Here is an 8,988-nt window from a genome sequence, read left to right on the forward strand (position 1 = left end):
CAAATTCTCATGCAGTAGAATCAAAACCCAGTGCCATTGTCCTTGGCTTCTCAGTCAGCCCTCCTTGTCAGCCCCATTCAGAGAATCCGGTTTGATCACATGCTCTATCAGTCCCAGTCCAGCTGGCCTTGGTGAGTTCCCATTAGATCAGCCCCACCATCACAGTGGGTGGGCACACCCCTCGCTTTTTAAAAGTTTATGGTATCTTCTAATATTGCCCCCACTCTAGAGATCAAGTTCTTGGTCATGAACTTGTGTGGGACTCTAGCAATAATAGTAACTGGAGTAGCTTCCCTGTGAGGTGCAGTCTTCTTCCCCATGACAGGAGTGGGGGGTGGGAGGGGGAGATTAACTTGCAATCAATAAGCATAGTTTACCTAAGAAGAAAAGTGTTGCATTTATATACTGGAAGATATATACTGGCCTCGAATACAGAGGAAGTATGTTAGGGAATGCTGTAGCATGAATTCTGATTGGTTCTAACAATAAAAACCCGAGAGATCAGAGAAGCAGAGCAGCCAGCCACTGGCTCTTACCTCTATGAAATCCTCAGACTGAATGGGGTTTCCTGTCTCGACAAGCTCTCAGACTAAATGCGGTCTTTATGCAATTTCAGACTGCACTGAGCTCCTTATATTCCTCTCTCTGCCCAGCCATATCCCTCCTGTCTCCACCTCCCAAGAGCTAGGATTAAAGGAGCATGGCCCCCAGTGCTGGGATCAGAGGTGTGAGCTCTGCTTCTCTTTTAGACTGATTCATTCTCGTGTAGCCCAAGGTGGTCTTGAACTCACAGAGATCCGTCTATTTCTGTCTCAGTGCTGGGATTAAAGGTGTGTGCCACCACCGCCTGGCGTCTATGGCTAGCTAGTATGGCTAGCTCCGCACTCTGATCTTCAGGCAAGCTTTATTTGTTAAAAGAACCAACAAAATATCACCACAGAATGCTGAACTGGGAGACAGTCATTTGGTATCTTGGCCCCCAAATGCATTGCATTCAGACCTTATAAACAGGATATCTTCTTTATCTGAAATCAATTAGGAGGGAGACAGGGGACAGAGGGAAAGAGAGTGTTACCAGGAAGCATATCTGAAGGCAACGTGCAGGCCTGGTTGGACGGCTTGAATGGGGCAAAGGTAATCTGGAGTCCAGTGGGAAGACCTCTGCATCCACACAGAAGGAGCAGCTGTGCTCAGTGCTGCCTCCTGACAGTTTGTGGGCAGATGATGTGCCACTTATTTCTACTGCCTCGGAGAAAGTGGAATCCATGCTAAGGTAGAACATGAATATATCCAAAAGGACAAAATACTAAATGGCGAAATACAAGCAGGTCTAAGAGGACGGGCGCTAGCAAAGTAAGTCCTGTGGAAACACTGGCATAAGAAGCATTTCAGGACAAACTATGATGGAAAAGTTGGCGACTTTGTGATTGGCAGACAAGGTCCAGTATGGGGGTTTGAATGAGAACGAAGACTTTCTTTACAATAGTTTCCGGCCATCATGGTGTCTCTTCACAGCTCTACAAGAGTGACTGAGACAGAAGCGGGCACCAGGAACTGGGGTCCTGCTGTGCCATCCCTGACCAGGGTGTTTGGTGGAGTAATATGGAAGACTTTGGCACTTTGAGTTAGAAAATCAATTGGACACCATACGAGGGTGCTTAATGAGCCATCCTAAAAGGAGCATGGAAGACAGTCTGAGGGAGATTTGAACTTGGGGACTCAGCTCAGGAAGTTTCAGAGGCAAAGAAAATTAGTAAGAGACCTAATAAGTAAGAGACCATTCCTGTTATTGAAAGGCATGAGTGAGAAGGGAACACAGAACATGCAACAAACCCGCTTAGGAGTTTATTAGAGGGGGCATGTACAGGCCTGGGGGGTCGGTGTGCAGAGAGAGAAAGATGGTGTGTCCAGCTTTTGAAAAGTTACCTAGGGCATGCGCACAGGGGGTTGGCGTGACTATGTCATATGCAGATGATGCAGATGACAGACTCACTTATGCATGCAAGAGCTTAGCTGAGTCATAGTGGATGCAACCATGCATGCGCAAACATGAGTCTTGCGGGGCTCTTTAACATTCAGGCACTTTTGTCTGAGGGCTTTGTCTGAATGTGCATGTTTCTATAACCCGGAAGTGTAGCCTTTTTTGTGGCTGAATAATTACAGGTATATTTGGAAAGAATGTGGTTGCTTTCTGCCCTTGTCCTGCAATACCGGGTCGATGTGTGGAATGGACCTAGCAAGCTCCTGTTCTAACTCCTAATTTCAAAAATCCATTTAGTATATTGTTCAGGGATGGAGGACGTATCAGATATTAAACTGAAAAGAACAGATACTACGCTTGATCTTAGCCAAAAGGCCAAGAAGCCATCTGCCCTTGTCGTAAAAATTTAACCGAGGCTACATTGACGAGCTTTGGATCCGTGGCTTTGGTAGAGGAGATTTCAAGAGAACCCAGTATTGCCTGTGTCAGGTGGTTATTAGTCACTCATAGACAGATCTCCAGTGATAAGGAGCAAGGGGGGCAAGGAGAAATACACAAGGTACAGTGTGAGGAGAAAACGAGGGAGACAGAAAGTTTAAAGAGAAGCCTGGTGCTAGGAAGATGTAGGGAGTGGTGACCTCAGGGCAAGACCTTACCCAGCAAAGCTTGTGAGAAGAACTAATGGAAAACTTAAGCAGGGAGGGTAACCATTAACAACAGAAAGCTGATGCAAATATAATTGAAAGCAGCAGCCAAGTTCCAGTCCCAGCAAACAGAAGAACTTGGCGGCTCTGGCCACTAGCCACATGGCTCTGGATGGAGTCATGGAAAAAGAAAAGGGGGAGGCATATACTAATTATACATGAAAATGTGCTGCATTATAACATTTTCATATATATCATATCTACCTCCAGTTCTTCTCTCTTGTCCTCTTCTCATTCCCGCTGAACCTATTCCTCTTCCAAACTAATATTCCCTTTATCTTCATATGGTTTGTTTTGTTTTGGTAAATCAACGGGTTTAATTAGGGCTACTTATATAAGTGTGGATGAGGGGTATTTACAGGAACACGAACAACTTACCAGTGGCTACATCACTGAAGAACTGTCTCCCTCTGCACCAACAACCATTTAACTTTCCAGGTCCCATGGCTCTAAGAGTAGTGAACAATTGGGAACCCATATTCTACTTGTTTTTAATGACAGGATTCCCCCTGACTTTAAATAGTTTCTAAAGAAAATGCTTTATTTAAAAACGATCGAGATCTCATTGGTGGCACACACCTTTAGTTCCAGCACTCATTAGGCAGAATTAGCAGGCACATCTCTGGGTTCAAGGACACCAAGGTCTACAGAGTGAGTTGCAGGACAGCCAGGGTTATATAGAGAAACTCTGTCTAAAAAAAATAAATAAATAAAAATAAGTAAATTAAAATAAACCTAAAAGTAGAGATTATCTACCATTCAGTATGCCATGAAAAAGACCCATGTTATCTATGAAATTGTATGCAGCATTAATGCTAGTTTGCTAAAGGAAATATGATAATTTATAAGTATGTCAATAACTTAAGTTATAAATGACCTCTCTCACTTTCCACCTTACTTTTCTCTATTATACAAATATTTAAATTACATCTACACCATATGTTGAAAACTCTGAGGAACTGATAGATAAAAAAAGAAAATAAAATTAAACGTATTTTTTTTAACTTTAAAACCTATAAAATTTAAAGTTAAACTGGAAAAATAATACAAAGTACATTTTGATGCCCTATTTCATGTGGGATTGTCTGACGCTGACCCTTCCTGCTGATATCTCCCAGAGAAGAGCTAGATCAGGCAAGAACTACCTAGACACCTTCCCTGCTAGGAGGTGAAGGCTCTTTGCACCAGTGATGCAGTCTACTGGAGAGCAGGGATGTAGAACAGGGTTTTCCATCCAACCACTGGATTTGAGCATCCTATTTCCTATTACTGTGCCCACATACCTGAGGGAATCCATCTGAAAAGAAGACAGGTCTATTTACCTGGGTTGTGGAAATTTCTTGCCTGTTGCTGTTAGGCCTGCAGTGGGGCAGTGCATTACAGGGGAAGCATGTGGCCAGGGAAGCTGCTCATTTCCTGTTCATGGAGACCTGAGAGAGAGGAAGAGGAGCCAGAGTGTCAATATTACACTCTTGAACAAGCCTCTAGTGACCTGCTGCTTTCTACTGGGACCCACCTCTTAGTGGTTTACCACTTCCTGATGTCATACAGGGCAAGTCTTCAACGCATGGGCTTTGTGGGATGCTCAAGGTAAAAACTATAGCAAGCATATTCAAACAAAAATTCCACAAAGATTACTATGAATTTTAACTATACTCAAAAAAGGAAAGTAGGATTATGGATATAGTCCAGTGATAAGACTTTGCCTGGCATGAGACAGACTTTGGGTTCAAAGCCCAAAACAGCAAAAGGGGGGGGGGGTATCTATGATATAGTAAAGGAGAGAGAAGGTATTTTAGAATTCTACTTGTAGGAAAATGTTCTATGACATGGCCTGCATGACTCTAGGATTCACCTGACAGAGGAAACAAAGAAAGGACAGAGACTGGCATACGTATCGAAAAGCTGTTGTTACATGTGCTATGTTCTCTGATAGAGACACACTAGCACTGCTGATTGAGGTGGCAGGTTTATTGTAGACAGCTAAAGAAGAGGTGAGTTTATTATATACAAATGAAAGAGGAGGAGGTGGCTGTGCCTGGTTGTTTCTGCACACACTGGTTCTAGCTAAAGGTCAATTGTTCAGAATGTACTCCTAGGTGAAGCCCTTGATATTGCCCCAAGCCCGACTTCAGGAAGGCTTTACAGTTTATACAGTTCAGAGGCATTGGGGTTGCTCAAGTCAACAACATGCATTCACACAGGACTTTATTTGCTCCCCACAGTCATATGATTCTGTTTACACATTTATATTATGCGGCATTCTGGTTAGTAAACAATCTTGCAACTTAGTGCGTGTGCCTGTGTGCATGCAGTATTCCATGAACAAAGACATGAGACAAATTGTGAAAGACATTATCGTAAAGCATATGCAAGGGAATTCAACTCATTAAAGGAGGGCAGAGTGTAAAGGGGCATGCCACTAGAGCAGATTGGTATGTGCAGCTTTAGTACTGTTTAGAGAGACTGCTTCTTTACAGTATGACTTTATCTTCTTGAAAGTTCTCCTAATTTTTTTTTCTATACTGGCCTGTTCCACAAACTTCTAATGCAATCAAGGAGGTCTGAAATCGTAACAGATAACTTCAAACCCATACTGCTAGCTGGCCTGAAACAGGACCTTCCTTTTTTATTTTGCTCAGGAGACTGACCTTGGAAGAGACACAAAGATGATCACTTTTTTTTAAATATTAGTTAGAACAAGAAACTGTTTTCCTAGTTTGTTTTCTCCTGCTGTTATAAGGATCATAGCAAAAGCAACTTGGGGAAGAACAGGTTCATTTGCCTTATATCTCTTGAGTCAGGTACTATTGAGGAAAGTCAACACAGGAACCTCGAGGCAGGTACTGAAGCAGAAGCCACGGGGGAACACAACTCACAGGCATGTTCAGCTATCTTCCCTTTTCAACCCATGATCATTTGCCCAGGGGTGGAACTGCCCACAATGGACTGGGCCCTCCCACATCCATCATGAATCAGGAAAGTAACTTGCCTACATGTCAATCTGAGGGAGGTAATTCCTCAGCTGACTTGCGTCTTCTCTAATGACTCTAGCTTTTGTCCTGTTGTCAAATCAACCAGCACAACTGGCTTTCTTTCATAGTGTCAGAAGATGCTCTACAGGCTGCTGGGGAGAAGAGACATCAATGGTCTTAACTGTAACCTGTCCCTGTATGCTGCAAACCAACCTATCAGGGAAGAAGTGCCCACAGGGGCAATAGTGATACAGCAATTTAGCCATACTCTGATTGGATCTGAGCCCTTCTCCACAGGAGGTCATTTCATGTCTAGTACTATGATCCTAATCAAAATTCCATGGCTGTCCCAGGATGTCATAGGTCATAACGTAGAAGCTTCTATTGCTACTTTGCTAAATGATCTAGTTGCCAAATTGCTTTTAAATAACCACGTTCATATCCATAGACCTAGGCTGTTCTCAACCTTAGTCCGAGAAACTTCTGAAGTTGTAGGAGTCAATGCTGGGAGGCATACTGCTCCATTTCCTGAGCAAAAGAGGCCGAGGGCTCAGTTCTAACTAAATAAGACACCTTTCTCAAGAAGCCACTCCCCACTGTCACCACAACAACTCAGGGCACACCTCAGAAGAAGAGGTGGAAAGAATGTAAGAGCCGGATGAAGGAGAGAAGTTCTGTGAAATGCACTCTTTTGGACCTCATGATTAACACAACCATGAACTCACAGCAGTCTGCACATGGTGTGCACAAGATCGATCTAGCCAAAATCCCTGGAAGCGCTATTAGCAGTGAATAGCTACCAGGGAAGGAAAGACCCCCAGCCCTTGATAGATTTCTCATAGTCCAGTGGACAGCCACACAGCCATCACTACTTGGATTTGGTGTGTTCTTGGGCTTTGGGGGATTTCAGGAAAGTTGGAGAAGGGAGATGGAGAGTGGGTATGACTATTTTGTATTGGATACATGCATGAAATTTTCAATAAGAAACTGTAATGTTAAGAATATTAATGTTAATATTCACCATTATTTTTGAGTGGGGCTGTATATGTAGTTTATAGACAGAACATTTGTCTAACATATAGAAGGCCCTAGGTTTGATCTTTAGCACAGGAGAGGAAAATGGAAAGAAAGAAAACTATGGAAAATACCTAAGAGAGGATTTTTTTCCTTCTATTTTTTTCTTTTAAACTTTTGGTTTTGACTTGTCAAATTCAGAGTATTAAATTTGCGACCATAATTTGCGAAGGTGAATAAGGTGTGTGCAGTGCTTTATTAGGTGTGTTTTAGTTCTTACATAGGATTCTACTTGTCTTTTGTATCAATCTTCTCATGAACCCTTAACCACAACAGTGAAGAGGTTCAGGCACCACTGACTTCTGTTGTCCTGAAGGAGTCACAGCCTGTCTTTTTCATCCTGATTTTACCACGCAGAGAACATATGCACTTACTATGTTGACTGAATTCACTGATTTCTTTCTGCATTTTCCAAGGGAGGCACCTAGCTGGCCTGGCATCCATGAATGATTTGACTCTTTCTTGTGTCTTGTCATGTTCCAACCAGGTCCCAGCCTGCAGACCACTGGTGTTAAGAATGTAGAGGAATGCAACTTGTTTTATTTATTAGATAATTTAAAAGAAAACAAATGGTTGATTTTGTGGTATCCACTTAATATCCTGTCACTAAAAATTTGAGGCAGGAGAATTAGAAATTCAAAACTGACCCTGATTGCTTACTCTGAGACTGTTGTACCAAAGAAGAAACCTTGAACATTAGGGCTTTAAAAACATATTTCAAAATGTACACTTCAAAGTTTGAATTATTTTCTACTTGCATTATTTCTATAGTTCTACAGCACAGGAGGCTGACATGGGAGCATTTCCATGACTTCAGGGCTACCCTAGTCCTCCTACTGAGCTGCAGTCTATCCTGAAGTCCAGAGTGAGACCCTGCCTACAAAACATGCAGACGGAATTACTAAAACATGAGTTATTGTCTTGGTTACTGTTCTGTTACTGTGAGGATTTGCCACGACCAAGGCAACTTGCAAAGGGAAGCATTTAATTGGAGCTGTCTGACAGTTTTAAATGGTTAGTCCATGAGCACAACAGAAGCAGAAGCAGGCAGGCACAGTGCTGGAGCAGTAGCCGAGAGCTCACATGATCCACAAGTTGCAGGCAGAGAGGCAGAGAGAGAGAGAGAGAGAGAGAGAGAGAGAGAGAGAGAGAGAGAGAGAGAGGACCTGATGTGGGCTTTTGAAACTTCTACTCAATCTCCAGTGACACACTTCCTCCAACAAGGCCACATCTCCTAATCTCCACCAAAGAGTCCATAACTCGGGAACAAAGAGTCAAACATATGAGCCTATTGGGGCCATTCTGGTTCAAACCACCACAGTTGCTAAGTGTCTATTTCTAAACAGACATCCCATTCTTTATATGAGAAATACCACACATGGGAAGCTAGCAACTGTTGTTTCTAGATTATATCTACAGCAAAACTTCAAGCAGCAACTGAACAAACAGGCATTGGTAGCAAGGAGTACCCATTGGAATAAAGTGGAGAGCTACTTTAGGAAGGGCAATCTGCTTAGTCATGACAAAAACCATTATTCTGGGCAGCTAAATCCATGAAGCTAGTGCTTCACAGAGACAAGGATTTTCATCTAATTTACTCAAATGGTTCCTTCTGTGCCTGGCCTACGGCTTACCTGTAAGTCATTTCTGTCAAACTGAAAGCCTGTTTGCTTTAAAACTACTCTACCTACCCTGAAATACAGATCCATGGGTCCCTCCAGAAGAACAGAACACTAAGAAGAATGGAGTTTGCATTTTAAAATAGCTTTAAATGTGCTAATGAGTCTTGACTGTGTTGCCCAGGCTGGTCCAAACCCCCAAGATCAAGGAATTGGGCCTTCTCAGCTTCCAGCCAGATACCACAGCCCTGCGCCACCTTGTGGAGCTTTGTACTCTGCCCTCTTTCACTTGCCATGTAGAAGGCCACTGAGTTCAGTCTGAGAGAAACCATGGGCTTGTTCTGCCTCACACTGCCTATACCTGAGCAATAAGCCCCACTAACAGTCATGACCTGTGATGTCTCTTGGGTTGCTGCCTTCCCTTACATTTGTCCCGGAGAAGAGAAAAAAAGCCACTAGCTTTCTTCACTTGCAGCGACCTGAGGAACATGTCTGTCACTTCTCTATTTTCTCTAGTGTTATTTCACACTCTGATGCTCCACCCCTGCTCTCTCTCCCTGCCTCGTTTTCCAGAGTATTACCCAACTTGCGATATTTCGAATTAAATTGAAATGTGAAATTCTTTTCCAAGTCTG

General features: G+C 43.0%; 1 non-coding gene across 1 annotated transcript; it reads right to left on the reverse strand.

Moving 5' to 3' along the window:
• Nucleotides 1-2,179: 2,179 nt before the first annotated feature.
• On the reverse strand, nucleotides 2,180-2,368 carry LOC125391427 (U2 spliceosomal RNA). Its single transcript, XR_007229118.3, has one exon. It is a non-coding gene; the product is annotated as a U2 spliceosomal RNA (small nuclear RNA).
• Nucleotides 2,369-8,988: the final 6,620 nt, after the last annotated feature.

Source organism: Myodes glareolus, chromosome 16 (assembly GCF_982192425.1).
Source record: "Myodes glareolus chromosome 16, mMyoGla1.1, whole genome shotgun sequence".
NCBI lineage: Eukaryota > Metazoa > Chordata > Mammalia > Rodentia > Cricetidae > Myodes > Myodes glareolus.